The sequence below is a fragment of the Bombus pyrosoma genome, linkage group LG2, assembly GCF_014825855.1.
Source record: "Bombus pyrosoma isolate SC7728 linkage group LG2, ASM1482585v1, whole genome shotgun sequence".
NCBI lineage: Eukaryota > Metazoa > Arthropoda > Insecta > Hymenoptera > Apidae > Bombus > Bombus pyrosoma.
In genome coordinates, this window is record NC_057771.1 from 1,317,018 (window position 1) to 1,341,418 (window position 24,401).

At 39.1% G+C, this 24,401-nt stretch overlaps 1 long non-coding RNA gene across 1 annotated transcript in view; it reads right to left on the reverse strand.

Annotated features, from left to right (window-relative positions):
• Nucleotides 1-864: 864 nt before the first annotated feature.
• LOC122577785 overlaps nucleotides 865-24,401 on the reverse strand; it is a 108,160-nt gene continuing 84,623 nt past the window's right edge. The window contains exon 3 of the long non-coding RNA XR_006320419.1: nucleotides 865-1,187. This is a non-coding gene — a long non-coding RNA (uncharacterized LOC122577785). The remainder of the gene's footprint in view (nucleotides 1,188-24,401) is intronic.

Genomic DNA, 24,401 nt, shown 5'->3' on the forward strand with positions numbered 1-24,401 from the left:
AGCAGTCGTATAGCTGGGGACGTGATCATAAAAAAACGAGTGCACTCGGAATTCGGGATACCCGGAATCGGCGAGGTTCGCCGAGTTTGGTAAAACAGAGACACAACCCGAGAACGGAACCAGGACGAAACGTGTTATTGTACCTTACCGGTTCCCGTGTATCCGGTTCTCGGCTCAGGCAATATCTATAAAAGATGATAACGCCGCTGATTGCCGGCGTATAAAACTGCCAACCTAACTCCTGCCCGTTCGACGATTGTATAACTCAGTTAGCGATTCTGCTTTTCCGGGATAGACGCTGTTGCCCACTGCTGATCGCTGCTGAGCATTGGCCGAGGGAGGTCTGAGAGATGAATTGATTCGATGGATCGTGTTGTAATTCTCGATAATGGCTGATTGTTGCTGCGGTGCAGCGGTTTTGGAAAATTTATGTAAAGTGGTATAAGTTACGATGTTGTTGGCCTGGTATCGGGTATTGTGTAATTATAATAGATGTAGTGCTCGTGAGTCAAGAAATGATGTTATTGCATAGATAATTCTACTATTGCGAGGTGGATGATATTTTGACTATCGTGAAATTTGAAACTATTTTAAATTCAACTCGAAGATTTGTTTTCTGCGGGAAATATGTAAAGCTGAATCGTGTTACAGATATATGAATTGAAACGCGATAAACGTTTAATACAGGAAGATATAAATGTATGTCTAGATTCAAGAATAATTTGCATAGAATGCAAGTAGTAAATGAGATGAAATAAATGCAGGAAATATTTTATTAAACAAATGATTAAAGATAAACAGATAAATGATTTATTAAATAATAATTGAAGAACACGTTTCTCAGTGACGCTAACGACAGAGCAGTACATTTTTTCATAAAGAAAAACACGTTTCAATTTAAAGTACATAGTCGTCTCACACTTGAAAGATGAAGTTCAACTTCGTCGCGATATAGTCTTGGCTACCCTTGGTTCTGTCACTCCTTTTGTTCTACCTTTTCTTTGTTGTTTGCAGTTTCTTTAAAGTCTCGGCTACAGAGGAGCATTTACAATTTTTGTTTGAAACAGCAGTTTGAAGTAGCGTTTAAAGTCGACTAATATTATCTTCTGCTTTGTGACGGCGTTTTTACGTATTCCCTTTGCTTCATCTCTTCTATTGTTTTAATCCTTCCCACGCGTTCGTAACTTCTGAAAAAAGCAAAAAAGTACTTATAATTTTTCTACTAAGGAAACATTGATGTTGTTTCGAAAAATAAAATATACTTCGCGATACTCGCATTTCCGTTATATATACTTCGGTTAAAAACCAGTTGTTTTTCGACAAAAAATAATAAAAGTAAATTTACTTTTTATATTTCTGTATATTTTGCTAGTTATTATTTTATATTCTTAAGCAAACAAACGAATAGATAGTGGTTGAGGTTCTTTTATCGATCGAAAGAATACGCCAACATTTACGATCATAAAACGAAAGATTAGTTTCAACATGCGTCGAGCAAGATGCTTAGACCGTTCCAAGAATTACGATAATTTAAGTAAATCACATGATGTAATATCAGGTGTTAGGCATCTATGTTGTTTCAGAATTTTTTGCGTAATCCTAATTCCATGGTAGGAAAGCAAATAATTCCTTTCGCCAACCGTTATCCATCGGAATGTAACTCGAGCCAGGTTTTTAAATTTTTTCGCAAGAATATATTCATTTTGGATTTTTCAACAGAAAGTTCCCTTTTCCTGTGAATCCGCGGAAGATGTAATATCTTGTAATACGAACAATATAAGAAGAATGAAACAAAAAATATGAGATTTTGTACGTCAGATATTTTTCTATATAGATGTACTTACGTATCATATGGCGGTCATAGACGTAAAGAATAATAATATCACCATTTAAAGTAATATAAAGAACAGTAGAATAGGTAAAGAAGAAGAACGCGCCGATGTCAAGATAACAGACTCATCTAATACCACTTGACAAATTTTAAATATCACGTGTCATTTTAAATGATATACACTTCTAAGTACAATAATGGTTTCTCTAGTTCAGAAACATGAATATTTAAATTCTTTCACTATTTTAGCTCTCAGCTAGCCATCAGTAATTCATCTAATTTCTTCAAAAACCTTCAAAAATCATTTCCTATCAGCTCGCATCATAGATCTTATTAATTAATGGAAACAACAAAAACTATCACAAAGTATATAGCATGTCGGGTATCGAGTTCGTCAAATCGTACAGACGGTCAATTATGAATCAACGATGCAACGATTGTCCATTTAGCCAGCTAGCAACAGAGGCTTAGACCCACGAACCTCGTAACAAACTGACTCCATATCCAAACAACGAGACAACGTAGGCCTAGAACGACGAAGCTGATGGTTCACAAGCAATTTCATATTTACGCGGCCAAACAGAAACAGAGAAGCCGAATGCCACGAATCGTGAAACGTGTCGACCGATTGGTTGGCCTGTCGGCGGTGTTGGACACCGGCAGGTTTCCCCATTAGCATCGGTCGACAGGCGAGGTTGTTGGTCCAGTGTGTCTGGTTTCGCGAGCGTGAAGCTCGCGCGTGCTCGTCTCGTGGAACGCGGCCTGGACGTGCAGGATCGTCGGTCGTATCAGCGGCACATGGCGTAGAAACCCATTATGAATATTCAGCCAAGGGTAGCCGGCATGGCTGCGTTCGAATCCATTATTCATCGCCACGGCGGCATCAGACCGCGCGCTGCATTTTCCACCGGGTCTGGGACCTGGGTTAGGTCGGGGAGGAAAGAAGGTTACTTACCACTGGCCAGGGAACAGGAATATAGGTGAGCTACGGTCTGGAAAGAGAGGAAAGAGAAAAGGTGAGAAGGAATGATCGAGGAACTGGTAGCGGACAAGAGGAAGAGGTTGAAGTAAAGCAGGGATGGAGGGAAGGAAGATTGGAGCGTTGCGAGGAAGAAGTTACGAGGATAGGAGAAGGAGGGAAGAATAGGAAGATGAGAAAGAGAGATAAAATGCGACTAAAAAGAAGAGAGGGATATGGGGAACTTGGAAAAGAGGTCATAAAAATTGCAAAAGGTGAAGGAACGAATCGTGGGGGAGAGGAATGGAAATATGGAAAAATAAGGTACATGTGAAAGAATAGTGACCAGAAAACAGCAGGAGAATATAAATTACAAATATAAGGAACGAAAAATAAAAGATGAGAGAAAAAGAGTTTAAAAAAAGAATTGTTCGTGGTATTTTTATTTGTCCGTTTCCCTTGGTTCGTCGTGGTCGTTCTCTTCTTTTGGATCTACGTGTGCCTCCTCTGCGCGGTTTCGTTCTCCTTTGGGATCCTCGCCCTCCTCACAACCGCTGGTTCCTCTGGTCGTTTCGCGTGGTTTTATTCGTTGGCGGAAAGAATGCGCTTCGTTCGGCCTAGTAATCAGTTCGGAAGAGCCAGCTGAGGGAGAGGATCGCTTACGCAACAGAAACCCGTCGTCAAATTTTTTGAATTCCTGAACGCGCGAAATAAACCGGGCTCTCGTGATAGGAATCCACCTTGTAAAATTAGAAGTAACTTGTTGTTTGTACTACTTGTTCTATGGCAGAAAAATATATTACATTATATTAAGATTATCTTAGCTAGTTCTTAATTTCTGGTTAATACATCTAGTTAGATTTCTGCATTATTTGTATTAATTTTTAGCAGCAGAAAGATATTAAATCTCTGGTCAGTCTAAGTCAGAATATAGAAAGGCAAATATATGATATACACTTCTATACAAATAATTTCAAAAATACATATAGTAAATCGTTTCGTACGATACGTATCATAAATAAACGACTTTTCATCAAAGTTCCTGAATCGCGACATAATTACTCATTATTATTACGACTTATTTATAGTGAAAAATCTATTTCACTATTCTATTTTTTACCTACTCAAAAAGAAAAAAAAAGAAGAAGAAGAAAGAGGGAAAATGAGGAACAAGATAATGAAGATGCGTTTTTCAATTCCGTATCGCAAATAAGCAGCTGGGTAGTTTCTAGTTACACGACCCAACGAATGCCCAAGCACACTGGTTATCATCGGTCTGAAGAGTGTTTTACATGAAATTGCGTTCATTATACCCGTGACGTGTTAAGGGCAAGGAAAAGGCAAATAACATTGCAAAGAAAATAATAAATCGAACGGAGGAGGAATTCGAAAAAAACATCCGTGGTGATTTACTTACTTACTTTTTCTCCTAAATCGATACATCGCAGGTACCAGCTGGTTCGATGTTTGAACCGCAAAATTGGAGCTTGAAGCAAGTTTTGCAATTATGTAATTCGAGCGAAAAGCTTGCTTGCTAAATTTTATATTTTCATTTTGCTTGGAAAGAGAAGGGACACCATTCGAATTTTTTAAAAGTAAATCAATGTGTTGTGATTTGTGACTTTTATAAAATTAACATGTTATTATAAATAGTTTACTATAAGTTTATGAATCTGAATTGCGAAAGAGATTATAGGTACTGCGTAATTTTAATAGAAAGATTTTTCTGTGAAAAAGTCCTGCTTGGTGATAAGTCTCGATTTTGAGAATCGATAGATTAGATAGCGATTATTATTTAAGGAAAGTTTGAATATTCTAAGATATATATATAATTTATATAATTAATTCCTGTAAAAGAAGAAACTGTTTTAATATTACGATATTCAAGATACATATTTCATCAGATTGATATTTTCTAATTACCATTAATTGAGCACGTTTATCTGATGCCAGTAGCCCGATGATAAAGCAGTGATAAGCTTTCGCTGATTATTATCGATAACAATATTATTAAATCTTTAGTGACAATATACTAAATGTATTTTGGAAGTGTATTAAATTAAAGTATTAAAGTTGGAAAATATTCAATTCGCTGTGCTTTAATCAAATAAAAACATAATGTATGTGTTTGCTAATCACACGAAGTCGTATATCATAATTTCTATATAGTGGATAAATTATAGCTTTTATATCTTTGACATAAATAATGGATGTTTCATAAGACAGATCGATAATTCTGTGAAGCACAATGTAATAAGATATATCCTTTTATTAGCGAGACTGTAATTATCAATCAACATTCATGTAACATCTGAATCATCCATGATCACTTTATGGAGAATTGCAGCCACAAGATTTACGTAATAAAAGAAGCCCATGTGGACATCTTTGTCGTTAGAACTACAGATCATTCACGTAATTTAAATAACAATTCGTGGAAATAAAAAGCTTGGAAATTCTTTTTCTATCTTATCTGTGTTGTTCAAAATTAGTTTATTTGATCGCTAACTAGGCGTTTTGTCTTGTTCTAGGTAAGTTGTGACCGGAGAACCGCGGTGAACGTTTGGATAATATTTCGGCGGTAGAGCTCAGAATGACGTTCAGATGCATGCCAGCCTTTCAGACACTTGGAGGCGGTGACTGCGGTGCATCCTGGGTAAGTGTGTTGTTCTTATGTAACTTGGTTGCCGCAATCCCTGTGAACGAAACGTCACACAGACTTATGCGTTTCGACCTTTCTTCCATGCAATTCCGCAAAAGAATTTGTATTTCGCGCTCATCCAGACACATTTTCAACGCCTCTTGCAATTTTCTAGTCAGTCAAAGATGATCTGCTAAACGTGCAACGCTCTGAGATAGTTATGAAATCAGAGATTGAAAAAGACTTTGGAGTAGCTATCAGAATACGACAATGCAATGTTAAAAAAATGACAAACTTTAATATTTTTATTTATTTTAAAATAATGGCGGTTTTACTGTACGTGAATTACAAATTATTCAATAACTTTACATAAATCATGTAAACAATTAGTACTCTTAAATATCGTATTTAGGTAGTCGTGGATTTGTATATTTTAATATTCTAATTTTCACTGGAAAATCGTTTTCGATTACCCTCGTAACAGCTCGAGTTAGCAGTTAAAAAATGAAATCTCTCCCTCACGTATCTTTGGAAGGATCAATGAAAACCTTATTTTCTCTGTTGCATGTTCGCTCATTTGTTTACTTATCTCTCGACTACATCGTTCGACACGGCACGTTAAGTTTGTCCGGTTTCGTAGCATGTTTCCTGATTTCATTGTCGGTGAGATAGCATGATCTCTGTTAATTTAAACGAGAACGCGATCTCTTCTCTCGATTATCCACTCGCTTGAATGGTCTCAGAATTACATTTGAGACTTTGTATCAATGAATGGTAAAAGAAATAGGAGAATAAATAAAGGATAGGGTCATGAAGAACTACTAAACGTTGAACGCGTCTATGATATCTCGTTGGAATAATTCTTGACTTTTACGATTAATAGATAGCCTCGTTAGCTACTTTGATGGCTGACGTAGATTGCAATAAATAATTCTCAAAGAGATTAGGTATCCATAAACGCAACTATAAGTTTTCTTCTACGTTTAATGAAATTACTATATTTTCATAACCATCGATATTTACACTACACATACATTTTCAAATTCGTTTTGAATTTTACCAATATAATCAGAATAGCCCCGTCATGTCACGGTTTCAATAGAATTTTATAATGTTTGTAACACACATAATACATATATACCTATTTGAAAAAAGTTTCTATAAGTTTTCAAATACTTTCGCGAGCTGCTATACTTTGTTAAATCAGCAAAACACAAATCTCTATGCGAAAGAATAACAAAATCTTATTAACGAAATTTCTAAACTCCTGGAAATTTAAATCCGCGCAAACGGATAAGAAAAATTAACGGACTACGACACTGCACGCGTTAACTAAAGCATTTTTATGAAACCAAAACTACGGCGAGTTCTACGGAAAGAGGACCGGCTCGCCATTATTTGCCAGTAAACCTGATAATTAATTCAACGACTTTAAACCACTGCAGGAAGCGGCAGTGCGAAAGAAAGATTCAATTAAAGATACAATGCTCTTTTCGTCGCTATCGTTATTACTTTTTGCGCGAATACAACGATACAATCGTCGATGATGAAATTTGCTATATGCATCGGGAACGCCGATGCATAAACCACTATTTTCCTTGGAACGAAACGCTTGTTCTATTTGCCTGTCATTGTTTCCATTAATTCTGTTTGCGCACCAGAAAGTTTTCCATGCTCAAGAAATCAGAGAAACTGCGAAAAAGGCACCGTCTAATTGTTACTCGTTGAATGGGAATAACGTAATTGTAACAAGCCCTTTTCATGAACCTCGCTAAATGCAGAAGGTTTTGTACTTACATCGAAAAGAAATTGCGAAATCTCTTACATTGTGGAATAAAATCTATTACTGTGTGTGCATTCTTGACAGATATTTGCTAAGCACAAACTAAGAATTAGTGTCTTAAAATGTTCTATGTCCATATAGTATTTAATTCATCTGATAACATATCTAATTTATTGGATATGAGAAACTTCAAGAGATGAAATTAAAAATTTAGCAGACTTTTCGAATCAGATCTTGCCAGATATAATAGAAATCGCTTCGCGTATTTAGTGCAATAGTAAATTCCGTAGTTGTGCAACCCCCCCTGAGCGATTATCATTCATAGCGTTCAATTCCAGCGTTCAATCTACTCACGATTTTCAATGCAAAATTAATCGTGTAGCGAAAAATATTTGAATTACGGAAATGGTTTTAGACAGCTTCAAGCCGATACGTGTACTAACTGTCTCGAAAAGGTTAAACATATTAATTTTAATCTTTAAACACGTCGTTACTCAATATACGTACTCAATAGCGACTAAAAGTTACTCGAGAATTGTTATTAAGAATTATGAATTTATATAACTTTCAAGAGAATGCCGCAAGAAAGCAATTACTCGGCTTGTTATTTCGTTTGAAACTTGCTGCAATTACAATTGTACGTGATAAACTTAAACTTTTCTTTTAGTAAGAAAATGTATTTCTCTTAAGAAATAAAGCAGTCGTAAAATCTGCTTATCTGTCGTCAAAGAGCTGTTATACGAACAATTGAGACAAATTGATTCTTTATTTCATGATACTATAGCAAAATAATTTAATTCAAATTTAAATCATTAACAATAGTACCCGTGAAAAATTTCAACTATTTATGTTGCAAAATTATTTCAAAAAGTATTCAACGTTGTACAAGAACGGTGCCTGAAGAAAAGAAGAAAACCCTGAAAAGAGATGATATCCAGTTTTCAACGAACGAAAAACATTTAAACGAGATTTCAAAGGGGTGGAAATATTTTTTACGGATCATCAAGTAACGAATTAAAACACAAAGTAGAATATCGAGCGGTCAGTAAAAGCGAGATTCACGGAATTATAGAAATGGGAAACGAGGTCGGCAGCAGCCATTTGCCGCGGATAATAAACGCGATAAAAAGCCAACTTAACGCGGCTGCGCGGTCGTGAAGTTTGCGGGTACGAACGAAGGATTCAAATCTACCTTCTTATTCTCATTCCGTTGTTATTACTTTGTTTCCTTTCTCCCCTCTTTCCGAGGCGAGTAAATAACTCCTCGTTTACTCACCCTACCCCCAAGTTTATAATGGAGATTATCTTATTTGCCTGTTGAGACTCGTTTCAATCCGCCAGGCGAAGTCCGAGTCCTCGCTTGGTTCCTGGGAAAACGACAAGAAAACCGAAGGAAAGTCGCGAGCCTTTGCGAAACAGAGAAAAAGGGGATGTTGCTGTGGAAAAATAAGGAAACGATCGTGGTTAGATTTAATGAAATCCTCGGTGCTCTGTCGAGTTCCATGGCATTTGGGAATAATATATCATTCTCTGAAAAATTGAAACATCGAAACGACTTGGTGTCTTTCAGTCTAGATAGAAAAAGGACGTAGAATTATAGAGTTTTATGTGGAATATGACATTTCGCGTGCATTTTCAGTCTTCTCTCACGATCTGCGAACATCGCTATACCACTACAAACGCATTAAAATATATACGCTTCTACGGAACACGGTTACAGAATATAACAACTTCCAAGTCATACAGCACGATATAGGATTCAAACGCGTGTTCCATTACTCAGAATCCCTCACTTCATCCTTTACACCCACCTAAAAACCGTATCCAACTTTCGTCACGAACAAGGACCGTAAATCTGAAACAAGCCGCAAATTAATAGGATTCGCTGATTTTTCGACACCCCGATCATCGAGATCTTATTCCTGTCCTTGTATTTCACGAGTATTTCCCCACACTGTGTGATTGCCGATCCACCAGTCGTTCCATCCGTTTCTAGCCATTCGATGCGGCCAACGAATCGCGCGTAGAGCTGCACCTTGCAATTACGCAGAAAGGCGGTCCACCCACTCCGCGACTTCGCTGGTTGCGGCACGGCGTAACAGGGCCCCTCCATGGCTTCTCTTCCCCCTCGCAGACCCCCGCGTGCAGTTTCATTATTAATTATCAGGTCGCCAGTGTGTTATTAGTGCACTAGGAGAAACCGCCCGCCTCGCGGCGCGACTCAATTCGAAGGAAGAAGCGGCCCGATCCTTAAGCCGACGATGATAAATAACGACGTGGCGGATACACGCGCACGTATAATCTGCTGCACGGTCGTTTTGAGTGACACGCGGCTGTAATTACTATTATCAATTAGCGGACGGCAGAGGAGATTTATGAATTAAGAATAAAAGCTGCCGTCGAAGATACTTTCATATCTTCTATCCTTGAGTGTTTAATCTTTGGCGTGATGTAGATTTTCAAGATTGTTCTACTGATGAAATTTTACTTCCATTCTTATATCGTTTTCAACGATAGGAAATCTCTTCGTTATAGTGCTTTCATCTATAATCGGATTTTTCTTTGCTCGCGAGGATAGGATATTGGCAGATCGTTTTGTTGCACATAGTCGCTTCGTCTCGAGCAAAAGCGAACGACGAAGAACGCGAATGTTAATTAGACGCTTTCCATCATCTAAAAAAATGAGAAAGATTGAAAGTATCCAAAAATTATCGTACCAACCTAACTCCGACCTAACCCCTACTTCTCTCGTATTTCTCTCAAGAATGAAAAGTCTTTCAACCGCTGTGCCGATCTTGATGGACACCTGTTCCGCGAGACATAGCTCCCCGTAAAAAGGAGTTGGCGATGGAAGGCGCGCCAGATTCCCTCGAGGAAGGAGATCAACAATTCCATCAGAGATTTACAACGATGCACACGAGCGTTCCTAGTTGCAATCCGGCGTTAAGCCATTTAATGCCGCGTGAGACGCGTAATTATCATATTCAAATTGTCGGGTATGCTTTGGGGGCAACGAGTCGCGTTAATGACTCGCGTGTACCGTATCCATGTCGACGTCGTTGGCCACGACGTCCAGTGGGTATACCAGTCGAATGACGATCCTACACCAGTCTATTGGTATTTAACAACTATCGGAAGAACGATAATTAGAAACGAAAGAAGAAAGACACGAAAGACACGCGGAAGCAGAAACAGGAGAAGGTCGTAGACCTTTTCTCTTCTAATTATTGGCTGATAATTAATGTGACGTAATTAAAAAGGCGAAACGACGCGGACAGATGGCGGCGAATTGGCGTGGCATTGGCCGACCTGCGTGCATCGCGTTTAGCCTGCCGTTCGTTTTTCTCGCATAACGAACTCATTTATTTCTACACAGTAATGTACGACAATGCAGGCCGGCCGAACTGCGACACGTAACAAAGCACGCTGTGGCTGGTCGGCGCGCGCCTATACGCCAGAAACCGCTTCTTAGCAAACGAGCTGCGCGCCGGCACCCTGAGGGGCGGCGAGTATTTCACCAGAATTTACGTTGCGTTTCACGCTGCTAATACCGCCGTAGTATAATTATAATTAGCGGGCTACGCCCTTCACACCGCCCCTTGGAAAGTTCGCCGTGTTGGATACCTGGCGCGCGTATCCTTCACCTTGATGTCCGGCGACCGGCTCGATGGCCGCATCGCTATGTTGCTCTTGCTTTCGCGTCGTCGCGTCGCGTTAGCCCGGTTTCACCTCGACTTTGCATCTTTTATTGCGATTATCTTATCTTTTTCGACGCTTCCAACGGAATCTCCTATGTTTTCTGTGACGAAAGATCATCATCTAAGGCGAAAATGGAGATTTTCGGTCTGGCTGAATTAAGAAAATATCGTGGAAATATGGTAGCTGTGAACGATAATTTGTCCAATAACAATTATTACATTGTAACATTGACATATTACAAGATGTGGGCATATATAAACTACTTTTCATATTTAAAACATTTTAAGGCAAATAGTATAATCAACTGATTTGTAATGTGCAAAGTTTACTCGTAGCAAACCTGTTGCTGCTGCACAAGAGAATTTATTATTGCGGATAACTTGTAATTTGCAACTTGCGAAATTTCACTAGTAATATTAGTCCAATTCTGCAAGTTTTGAAAAATAATATGGTGATACAAAAGTTGGATGTCAATGATAAATGAAATTCATTAGAAAGTTACTTTCGCGAATAAAAACGACGGTCGAACATCCACATCATACATTTTTTTATACAATGTTTATACGAATATTTGTATACGACGGTGGTGGTAGGTACATAGGTATTGGCCAAAAGCTTTTACCCTTTTCACGGGAAAAATTTGAAGCCGAATTACACGACAAACAATATATGTACATTTGTACATTTGTTCGACAGATATCGTATTTTTCTACAATTTGCAAGCGGGGAAAAAATGCACAGATTGTAAATCAGATTACATATTGTAGAATTGCAAATTTGTAACTGTGAATGCCGCACCGAGCGAAATGTATTTTTTCCCCTCAGAAACTTTTTTTAAACGCTATATGAAAAATTTATCTTTCGATGTTTCATTTGCTGTTTCAAGTTCAACGACTCTGTCGCTCGCTGTAGTTTTCCCTCGTTCATTCATAAACCTATCGTTAAAAATCATCTAAAACTTTTGTCTTTTACAAATAATCTACAAATAATTTTTCATACCAAAAAACAAAAGGGAATCGGACGATAATATTTTTTAATTAAATAGACAAGGGAAACTTTCTTCGATCTTCGATCTTCAATCCTACGGAAACTAACCTTTCGTTCGAAATTCCGTATCGACATCGTCATCAAGATTTCCTGGCAAAACTGTGCCACGAATCGAAGATCCTATCCACATATAAAGCCTGTCAAAATATTCCAATCTACAGGTAGAGATACCGAGAGCTTTGGCCTCGGCTCTGGCCGAATCCCGTCCGATCGAAACTTCGATCACGCCCAGCGCGTCTGTCCAAGGGATCCAGAATGGATCCTGATCGAGATCGTCCGCGTTCAAAAGGGAGGCAGATGCAAAACAAGCGGTGTTTCGCCTCTCCGCTTGTCCGCCACTTAGCGCGCCGCGATCATGGAGTTTCCATGGGCAGCGTTCTGCACGGCATGACACCGGCCAATCGCGCAAAATTACGTGGAGAGGCCGACAGAAACGGAGGGAAAAAGGAGGGAAGCGAGCTGGCACAGGGTGAACAGGGTAAAGGAGGGAAGGGAGAGAAAGGAGACGAAGAAGGAAGAGAAGCCTCGGCTCGATGGTGGCCAAGAGAAGAAAGAAGAGAAAGAAGAGACGAAAAAGAGGAGAAAGAGAATGGTGCGCGTGCCTCGGGGCGAAGTCTTGGGCCTCGCGTGCCCAGGCATGGCCTCGTCTCACTCTCGAGCGTTCGCGGTCAGAGGTCATCATCGAGCACGAGCCACCTTGGGGTTCTCAACCTCCCCTCGGTGTTGCCCACGCCGATATAAAACTGCCTCATTAAAGGCGTTTGCGAATTCCGAGCGTGCCTCGAATCGAAGACGAGTTAGCCGGATTTGATGGGGAGTCTTCGAATATGAGAACGCCTTACGCCGATTTCCTCGCGTTTTTCGTTCGTTTTGTATGTTCTTCTTCTTTTTTCTTTTTTTTTTTTTTCGTAGTACGAGTTGAATTGCAATTCTCTGACTTAAAATTCTATTACGAATAAACTGTTGTTCTCGATCTATCATCAGCACTTGACAATACCTCGGATAGTAATATCTCGGATCACCGTAGGAAAAATGATAGATCTTGAGCAAAACCGGATAGACGTTATAGATGACTCGTTTTAAACCACCCTAATCAGATATAAAGCATCAAACTGATCGTGCGTCTTCTCGCCAGTGCTCGCGATGTTTGCATATCGTCGTCCAATCGCCTTCTAAGCGTTTCAATAAACTATCGCGTAAAAGCAATAATTAACCGTACAGGTAGAAGCGATTCCGGAGCGAAGGCAGCTGATCGTGCATTAAGATCATCCGTAAAGGACGACGCATGACGGTCATTAACAAAAATTTCGTCCGCGGGATCGGCGACTCATTCATTTTGCTTAATAACTATAAATTACGGGTTATCTCGATCGGCTTCGTGACCGGCAAGTCCTATGAATTTCAGCGTGAACGGGAACGTGGCACCCCCGTGTAACCTTGCTAGTCTAATGCGCGCGATTAAATCGCCATCGCCAATGGACACTGAAAAAAGGGACCAACACGGCGAAACGAAAGAAAGAACGAACAAACTGAAGAAAGAAAAGAAGAAAGAAAAGAAGAAAGGGGGAGATGGTTGGCGTACCGTGGTACAGGGCAAGAAGATTTTTCTAAACCAATATGTCGGCTTGTAATCAGGCTAAGTGGCCCGTTCGCTGTTTTAATGCCATAAACACCGCCCAAGCTCGGAACTTGTTTGCGATCGAGAAACGATCGCGCATTAAGCTGGAAGTATGCACGCGGCGTATCGGTAGGACGCGGCCAGTTTTTCCACGGAGCTTAACGGGAACAGTATTAAATCATACACTTAAACCGATCATTACAGAATGTCTTGAATCAGTTACGTTTTAACGGGGGGATATTTATTACCGTCAGCTAGGGAGATAAGGCCCCTCCTCTACCCCTTTTGTATCCCACCCCTTTATCTAGACCGGTCAATTAGTCGGTTAAACATATGACGGTATCCGAAACCGGTTTCCACGCAGAGCGTATGGATTTTTGTTTAGATGCTAATTATTTCTTGCCTCTTCTTGACTCTGCCGCCGAAAATTATTTGCTGAATAAAAGATCATGGATCGAATATAAAAACGAAGATCACGCGTATAAGTCGTAAAGAGAACGGATATGACGTGAAAAGGGATTTTTACATGATTCGAGGAAAGTACTTGAGCTAGAAAATAATTACGAAAGTGTGTTTGAACTGATTCGTGGAAGTTAAACAAACATAATATCATTATCTGAGAATACTGGCTTCACTTTAAAATTGAAGATATGTAATTTCTACATTTCGAATTATTTATATACGATATTTACGATATACAATATGTTTATTTGTATACAATATTTCTTTTTGAAAGTGTAATGTTTGAATCTAGGAATATAGTAACATTTATGTTTGGTATATTGGTATTTCTTTGGCCACATTCGTCGTGATTTGTAACTATGCTCTCCAGATAATTCAGAAAACGTGGGTAATGGTAGAGATCTATAAACGCTAGTTTCAGAAGCTCTTCAGATACGACAGCGGAAGCCGGTAATGGAGTCGGTAAGCAAGATATCTGCAGGAAGTTGAGAGGATAACGAAAGATTTTATACTTACTTTATTTTCTCAGTAGATGGTCGTAGTATGTATTGCTGTGTAACGCGTATTGATTTCAAACACATCCACTTAAGTTTCTTAAGTTTCGGTGTTTTTACATTTACACATCAAATATTCGTTCATTAATTTCCTTTTATGTAACTATAAATAGGTCGCGTTAATAGTTGGTGTAAATATTTCATCAATGTTATTAAATATAATCTTTAAAACATATACATCATGAAATTATCTATTACGTTTATTTACAATATTTAACAATAAAATACTCAGGACAGCTAACTTCAATCAACTCTCCATCAACCGGCGAATGAAATTATATCAGGAACCAATTTATTTATCTGTCAACTTCCTTATTTTGTCATCTTGATTAATTATTTTCACCAATTATTTCATATTAGTTATAACTAAACCCTCAAATTAAGATCACATTCATGATATGTACATTACTGATGTTCTAAATTACACGCTATATGATCCACGATCAAACCTAAAAGTTCTTCATCGTGACAGTCTTCGAACGAATCTAAACATTGTTCCCTTGAACAACCCCTATCACGTTCTTATACTCTGACAAACAACGCCAATTAACGTTACTACTGAATCAAGTTCGATCTCAGATACGAACGTGTCTGCTTTCAGGGTTGCGTACTTTTATCGGAAAATAGTCTCGCCATTATGGATTGCACAAAGGGTGCAAAGACTATCGAGCAGGTGGCGAGACTCACTCGTCCCAAATTGTCCAGCGAGCGAGTCACGTCGAATAGCGTTCCGCGAGAAATATGCAAGCTCACCGTAGAAACGGTCGATTATCGGCGGCAATATCGTGTGACGGATAGCTTTTGAGATTTACGCGAAGATACCAGCCGTGCCTTTTCTTTCGCGGAACGAAGAAACGGCTAAAGACATTTTCTTACCGTTAGTCCGATAGGATCTCCTTATTGATAGAGTCCGCGAGGGGCGAGGAATTTTTAATTAGCCCGGAGCACGTCGATTAAATCTTGTCGAGTAATTACGAGCCGGCCTCGTCAGCCAACGGCTATCGAGCTTCGTAACCGTGGCCGCGTTCGGGCAACTTCTTGCTTTCGTTTCGCGATACGCGTTCGAGTTTCAACGGTGGCCTTTTATCTTTCGATGACAGTCGCGAATCTTCTTGCGCCACTGATAATTATATCTCGCTACAAGTAACCTCTGTTGCCTCGACTTTTCAAGATACGAGAGGATAGAGATGATACTAGTTCGAATTGGAATTTTGACGACTCGAGTTAGTTCACTATTGATTCTCAATTCGCTATATCAACGTTCCGAAAGATTTATTCGTATTAGACGTGTTAATGCTGAGAATAAAATCTCTGAAGTTAAAAGACAGTAAGAGAATTATAGTTTGCGTATTATGCGGGCCAGAGAGATAGGATCCAAATCGAAGTTTGCTTTTAATTAATCGTGAATGCATCAATTACTTTCACTTAGAGTTTCCCCTGATAATTATTATTTTATGTAAGTGCAATCACGAGCCCAGATTGGAATCACATTGTATTTCCAATGTGAAAGTGCTCACTACTCGTCGATAACAGATATAATTTTGCCGAGAATGCCACGGTTCTTGCTACTTTTGTTATTTTATTCTTCTTTCAATCAATTTCTGTACGATAGTTCCTTTCACTCTTTCAGAAGATTTTCTTTCCTTTTCTTACGAGAAAATAATAAATCGCAGGTTTTTCAAAGCGTGTTACTTTATATCAAATTGTTGTAAGAAATTAAGTTGTAAGAAGATAAATACTACAAGAGATAAATGAAAATTTGAAGGCTGTTTTACGTAACTTTTTTCTCTCTTATGTGACGAAGATGTAAAGTGTAACGATCGATACAAGGGGGCATTTGAGGCATAAAACACCCAACATAATGTCAGTGACATGCATCCTTCAAGCTCGCGCTAGATGTAATCAAAGAGGCTTGATTTGCAATTAATAACTCCTTCGTTGATGATTCTTGATGATCTTTGACGGTCGGTTCTTTTGGCCTGTTAATGAATGTGTCTCGATTCATGAGTCAAGATTTACGATCCTCTCTTCAGTTCTGTATCATGCAACGTAAGAACAACGTGTCTCCTTTTTTCTTACTTTTCTTGCGGCTCGAATTGAAAAGTAACGATAAAAATATAAAACGAATTTTCGGTCTTTACGAAGTTTATAACTCCATCATAGCCTTTCGTACTTGTACTCGACAAACGTAAGAATCAATCGTTATTAAGCTTAGCAGTATTTAAAAATGCGTAAATTTTAATAGTTTATGTATCTATATTTTTTATAATTAATCAAAGCAACTTCTTCAAATTTATTTCGCTTCCTCACTTTTGCCAATAATTCTACGATTTTATAAAAATATAAATTGACACGAGTATTCACCGTTTAATAATAAACTACTCTTTAAAACATTTCCAATAAACTTTTAAGTCCAATAAAATCCAATTTCCCTGGTTATAAAAGCAACGCAATATTCACTGTTAAAGAAGGAAGCAGCACGAATTGATCGATAAATACGGTCTCACTGGCAACAAGTTGAAGCTAGAACAATCCGGACGTGCGGAGAAAAAGAATGTCGGATAAATTAATCCTGACTTCGTGGCCACGATCCCGATCTTTTTTCGCGTTGTCACTTCTGTCGTCGGGCATGGATCTCAAAAGGAATACGCACGATCAAATATCTCACGTGTGGCGTGTCAGCCGGTTAGAAAGTCCGCTAGCTCGATCCTCGAAAATGTCCCTCATGCATTAATCATTGTCTAGCTCGCGCGATTCTCTAACAACGCTGTTCGATTTCAATGAGTGCGCACTGTTCCGTACCGACAAGGTGGAAGAGCTAGAATAGCGAACAAGATTGATAAATAGGTTTCTGTGTTATAGCGTATCGTTGCTGATGAATAAATTTCGATTTCTGTTCCTCTCTTTTCTTTTCTTTTTTTTTTTCCGAGAAAGAACATTCTAAATACACGAGTGGAACAATAATTTTCTAATAGAGTCGTTTATCAAGCGTTTTCCGTCATAGTCTATTGAAAATATCGTTTTGCATTTTATTTTGCTTTTACGGCGTATAATCAACGAGAATGTAATTAATATAAAAATCATTTCGCAAGTCGAAGTTAGGAGACATTGCGAGAAAAGCTGTACATAGAATAAATATTCTATATTTTATACCAAAATACATTGATTGTTACACAGAGGTTTCCAGCGTTGTTACATTTTTTATGATAACCGGTTTTTTAAAATAAAAGTTTATTTAGTAAGCATAACGTGTAGTAGTGTGGATTATAGAGCTCTGTGTTATTAAACTTTTTATGAAAATTTTTTTAATAATGCATAATTTAAAGCGAAATATAATTAAAAGTTGAGCTGAAACGTTCAGCTCTGTGTATCTTTGATGAAACGAATACTGCTACTACGAGATACTATTCGAGCTTATTAAATTCGATTTAAATAACCGAATTATAGGTGGCATGATTATTATTTATAATTAAAAGATGTACGAAAAATAATTTATCTTTATATGTTCAATTACCGTATGGTTATTTAAACGATGACACGAAATTGCAACGATCGTAATTCAGGCGATGGGAATGAAACGTCGGTTACAAAAGAAGCTCGCAGCATTTCCAACGAAGCTCTGCCGTTCATTCACACAGTTATCGCGACGTATCCGTGCCGGAGAAAGAACGTGGAAGCAATTAGGCCATCTCGCCGAGATGAAATCTGCGTGTGAATTGACGGAGCTACGTTGATAATGTCGCCGGAGGATCGATGCGAATAAAAATGAAGTTAAGAATAAAGTTTGACGTTGACCAGTACGCTGTCTTAATCAGACAGCTTAATCTCGTTACTTAGTTTTCAATCAATGCCTCTATGGGGATTCGTAATAGAGGATAAACTAAATTAGAACACTTTTTCTCATAATACGAATAAATTAGAAATCTTTCGCTTCATTGATGTTGAGATATTATTACACAAGCCGTTCAAAGCTTGAAGTAAAATTGAAAGGTTGTGATTCTTATCTATAAACTTCGTTTATTGATCCGTGTTATTTTCTTGCTGCTTTCTGTTGTCTCATATAGTGACGTAATATTACGTCAGCGATTGCGTATGTGTTAAAAACAGAATTAATCGATAAATCGTTAAAGACAAGACGTATCAGCCACCAAAATTGTAGAAATAAAAATTTTTTTCCAAATTTGGTAATAAATTTTTTACACTAAAACATAAAGTGTAAGATGCAATATAGAGACAAATATTTTGACAAAAAGCTATAAAGATTCACTTTTCATCATAACGTCGTCGAAAGAGGGAAGAATAATCGCGGCTAAGCGAAATGGCGCGAGGGTGCGGCACGCGGATGAAATTAAAAGCCTGGAAGGAAGATTCGTGCGGAGCACGAAACGACGTAATTTGCTCACGTGTCCTGTGTCATTGGCGACCAACCCTGTTCATCGTAGTCGGATAATACACGGTAAATTCCAAACGATTATCTACGTGACTCACCAAACTTAAAATTCTCTAATGTACGAGACATTAGAGAATGCTATTCGTGCTTTTAGATTTTTCGAAGCCACAGAAAATAATGTTGCAGTACAATTATATAATCATACAATTGTTAATAGAATTTAAAGTTCCATGCTCTTCGATTTATATCGTTTTTTGTATATAAAAGAATATTTGTTTTCTCCTTTACGAGTGATCGACTATATAAGAGAAAGATTATCGAGCAATAATAATATCGATATTTTGCAAGTTTATCATTCCAATACGAAACGTTCGTGAGAAATATAACAATAAAGATTCGCAGTCGATGTCCGAAGTAAAAGACGAATAATTCGAAGAATCGATTTTGTCCCGAGTACACACGTTCCGTCAACGATCGTCTCGCACGATCCTTCCAACAATTACCGATTCACTCGATTTTTTGCAACGTCTAGCACGATTTCCTCCGCCGGATGTTACCGTGTGAAACAATACGTAGTAGAACGCAGACGTAAAGTGAAATGATAGGGGTGAAAATGAAGGGATAGAGAAACGTGTGCGTGTCGTAGATGCAACGATTCTGAATTTTTTTTCAAGCACTCAATTCTTATCCACGTACAACGCGAAATCGGTTTTACAACGTGGAAAAACCGGCTTGTAATTTGACAACGAGATTCCTCTAGTATATAAATTCAGTCTGTTTTTACTTCTAGTGTACCATAATATAGTGTGATATTGTATTAGGTTGTCCGAAAAGTGTCTTTCTTTCGCAAACATGTTTTTTACAACAATGCACCTTTATACAAACGTGAAACCAAGTCTGTGTGAAATGTAGCGGTGTTTATCTCAACAGAACAGAAAATGGATTGTACGTAATTCGAGGAAATAATATAAAACAAAAAACGTTGTGCGTCTATTTTCTTATAAAACGAAAGAAACTTTTCGGACAACCTAATAGTATCAAAAGCTTACTCCATCAATTTATGCATTTTAGTAATACCCGTATGTTACGAGTATTGTTTCAAATCAATCAAACAGCAGTTCAATAATTTCACAACAGCAATTACACGCACAGTACCTTCGATTCTTAATCTTTATGCTTCGCGTTATAATCACAACATTATCATTTACGACAAGAATCGAACGTAATTCTAACCATTCGTCAAATTCACAGCCAAATCAATGGCTTTTCCCTATCCGTAACATTCATGTTCGCAATTATGTAATTGGAAATAGATGGTACGTTTTCGTGATTTAAGGCACTTCCGGTTAGGTTGTTGGCGAGCTAGACGGCTTTCTCGACGTCGTTGCGTCGGGGCGGCGTCGCTTCCGGTGAGCGGAGCAGAACAGCAGCGCCGGTCGAAGCCGCTGTTGCGTTTTTTCATCGTGACATTTTTTCGATCTCGCTCGAAGCGGCAGACAGGGAAAAAGTCTAACGTTGCTCCAACCCGTTTGCCCTAGATAGCACGCGCGAGAGATGTCCGCGCTCGCTCGCTCGCTCGCTCGCTCACAAACGCGTGTGTACACGCAGACACGGGCGAACGTCGGCAATCGCGGCACGTACGCGTTATGAACGAAGGAACAAGGTGCGTTGGTCACTGGGGCGTTGACCTGGCTGGACCAAAGGAGCGCGAGCGGAATCTCGCCTCTGCCGGAGGATGAGAGTCGAAGGAGTCCGTTTTTTCTCCCAATTGCTTCTCCTCCTCCCGTTGTCCTTTTGTCGATTCTCTTTTTGCCGGCCATGTGAGAGAGCACGTAATCTCATCGCGGAAGAAAACTGCTGGGTGATTAGTGTTTACAGGATTTAGAAATATTGGTGGAAGAATTGTTGAAAATTGTCGATGTAACGATGTTCACAGTTAATTTGCGAAGTAACTTTTGCATCGATAAGATTTATTGGGATATAGAATTTCGTGATAAATGGACTATTTACACATTCTATTTTCAAAATTATGTTTGATCCAGTGAATGATATTTAACATAATTTAACATATAGAATAGAAAGATCATCAAATTGTTTATGGACATTACGGATCACAGGAGAAGATTGTTTAAGACGATGTTTCGAAAACTACGTTTGGAAGTTTATCGTATGTTGATTCATATTTGTGTAATAGTTGTTGAAGTTTAGTTTAGTCATAAAATAGATATAATAGCATGTTTGAGTTGCTAGAGTATAACTGCTAACTAACGTATTAGCTAAAACGATGCTCCCTCTGTTCTTTTAGTTAGCGTTAAGTGGAGATTGTGGTAATCAAAGGCTAATGTGTTATCACCTTTGTTTTAGTACGAAAAGGGCTTTAAGTGCTGCGTCTCGTGGCTGCTTTCGATAGCTTAGGATCGATTAGCACTTAGTTTATGAGATGATATTCGAACGCAGGTTACAATAACAATTCTCGAACTTTTGAATTTACAAGTTTCTCCTGCCTCTATTAGTCTTCTAAGAATTATGGTGGAAGGCCAGGGAACCTCGTTAGCGTAAAGACTATACCTATTAATTTTTTGTTTATACCGAATTAGAATTAAAAGCGGCTGAAAATTTCTTAAATACACATTTCTCAAAATGAGACATAAAAACTACTTGCTAGAACAATTTGCTGTTTAAGGTATTCAACTCTTTGAAACCTGAAACATTGGTTTTAAGAATTTCCTTCGTTTTCAAACTTTTAAATTTTCAAATTAAGATTTTTAAATTTCTCCAAGTTTCCGATTTAACGTTCTTATTTTCTCATACATTAGATATTTCACTCTTACTTGCTCACTCACTTACTTACTCATACTTATTTCACTCACATAAAATCGAAGTTTCTTTTCCTTTCCGTACGATAATAAAACGTCACAAGCAAACAAACATTTCCCGAGCAATAAGGGGTCCTTTAGAAAGGAATCAGAGTAGAGTTGCTTCCTCGACCGCATCGCGTGCTCGCATCATATCTGATAGGCTCGTGCGCTCGCTTTTATCGAGCATAATATCCTGTTCTCGCCAAGCAATTCGCGGATCCGCTTCAAAAGGCACCGAATTATTTGGTTGGCGTGCTGTTTCACGCGGCGGGCCCTTCGAAAAATCACGGCGGATCGCCGTTGACCCAATTCAACACGGACAATTTCCAGTCGCACAATCGGCTACTTAATGAACTTTTAAAAGCCGTCTATTACGTTCCACTATAATCAGGCATCGGTTCCGTACGCTTAACGCTTTTTCGGTTCGGCCGAGGTAGTAATTACGTCATCTGAACTCGCCTCAATAACGATTATAACGTTCCGGTAACGTTACGAGATTGAAAGCTGCTCTTCCTTGCCTCTCTCGAGGTCACCGTGAATCGAAAACTTTTTAACACAGGTCTCGTAAAACAAAAAAGAAAAAGAAGAAAATGTGAAAGAAGGAAACGAGAAGAATGAGAAGAAAAAGAGCTCGCTGGCGGTGTTGGTTTCGTGCTCGTCGCTGCCCTCACGCTTTTTATTCGATGCCGTTTAATTTTGCGCCGTTCTCGATCGAGCTTCCTTCGTGAAAACGGCCGTTATCGATTAATTAAAAGGTTAACAACTCAGCGCAACGACCAGGTGATTTTGAAATTATTCCATGATTACTGATTTTAACCTTTTAATTCTTCTTTTTTCAAGCCCCCGATTTGAACCGTATACGAAACATGCCACTGACTCGATCTCCCTTTAAAGAAATTTTCTCTTCCTTATAATCATATATTAGACAGAACTTTCTCTCATCAACCTGTTTATCGTTCCATTTCGTTTAACGAATAACGATGCAACAAATACGACGTCCTGGAATATTGTTGAGAAAGCACGTCGTTGAACTCGAGGTTCTTCATTTCTTCTACGTTTTATGGTTATTCACGCGGGATTACGTTATGAAAGATCAATGCAACTTACGAGTTCTTTGATGTGCCAGCGTGCTCCTTTTGTACCTGATAATCAGCACACGATGCAAATGACGCGATTGTTGAATTTGAAAATGGCGCCATTTGTATTTTTCCATGGCCCGTGCTTCATTAACACGAGTACTGAGTCTCGTGCTTATTAATAAACGACCGTTGAACAATGGCGAGCAGCAGAAAGCATCATGGGACAGAGATATCACGGGTCGTATTATCGCGTTTTACGGCCGTGTAAATTACGGCTCGCAGGTTTTCGCGCGGCAAAAACCTTCGACCGCTTTCTTCGCGTTCTCTGCGCACATTTCTGGGCCGCAGGGACAATATCTAGTTGACCGTTCCGCGAGATAAGTCACTCGGATTATGTACTTCGACGTGTTCACTTTCGATGACTGTGCGAACTGGAGCATGGCGACGGGTACGCGGCATCATTCTCCGTCCCGGGTGGCCTCACCGCGAATTTTGAATCGCGTTTGATACAAGAATTGTGATATAAGAATATAAGGATCGAATATAAGTATCTTTTTTTTTATAATTGATCATTTTCGCAAGCTTCATGCGCACTTCTGCGCACATGTCCAAACATCGTCGAATCATCTTGAAAAACTGAATCTCCGTTTTCCTGCTATCATCGAAATACTTGTCAATCATCTCACAATATTATCTGCCAACTGCCCGTGCAGCGCACTGATACAGCGGATTTCTCTCACGCAACGCGACCCCATAACTCGACGACGTAACAACCGTCCTCTATTGAAACACACATTCCATCGTTGCATCTTTAAATCTTCTATCCAGGATAATCCATACATACAGCATCTGGAAACTCCTATAACGGCATTGCATCTCGTCATCCTCGTTCGACGGGATCACAAAGTCGCGATCCAGGGAACGTAACCGTGCGATCTATCGTTCGGAGGATTTCGAAGAACATTGCAGCTGACCGGATGCAACGGGTTCGAGAATTGCGAGTCGTCGAAACGAAGTTGTTGGGACTGGAAACGGTTACAAGAGGAAAGAAAGAAAGAATCGCGGGTTAACGTAAGCTCGAGGAACGAATACGATATCGTTGCAACGAGATTCTGATCGACTCTGGTATCCACCTACCTCGCGACCGCTTCTCGATCGCGAAACCGCAACCAGACCTGGCCCCGAATGGATTCGAGAGGATGCTGTGTGCCCTAATGGCCGAGTAGAATCGAATGCACCGGGGCTCGTTTTGCTTCTTCTCTTTTTCGCTCGCAAGAACCTTCTTTTCTTCTTTCCCGTGGCACTCGGCCTCGTCATCGTATCGATCTACCGCGGAGATCATTTTGCGATTGCTCTTGGCGAACAAAGAACACAGGAAATCTACGTGTGTACTTACGATTTCAGACAGGAATGTTCGTTCTAAAGCGAAAGAGAGTTGATCAGATATTAAAGTAATGTTCCCCTTATGCCCGGTTCTAAGT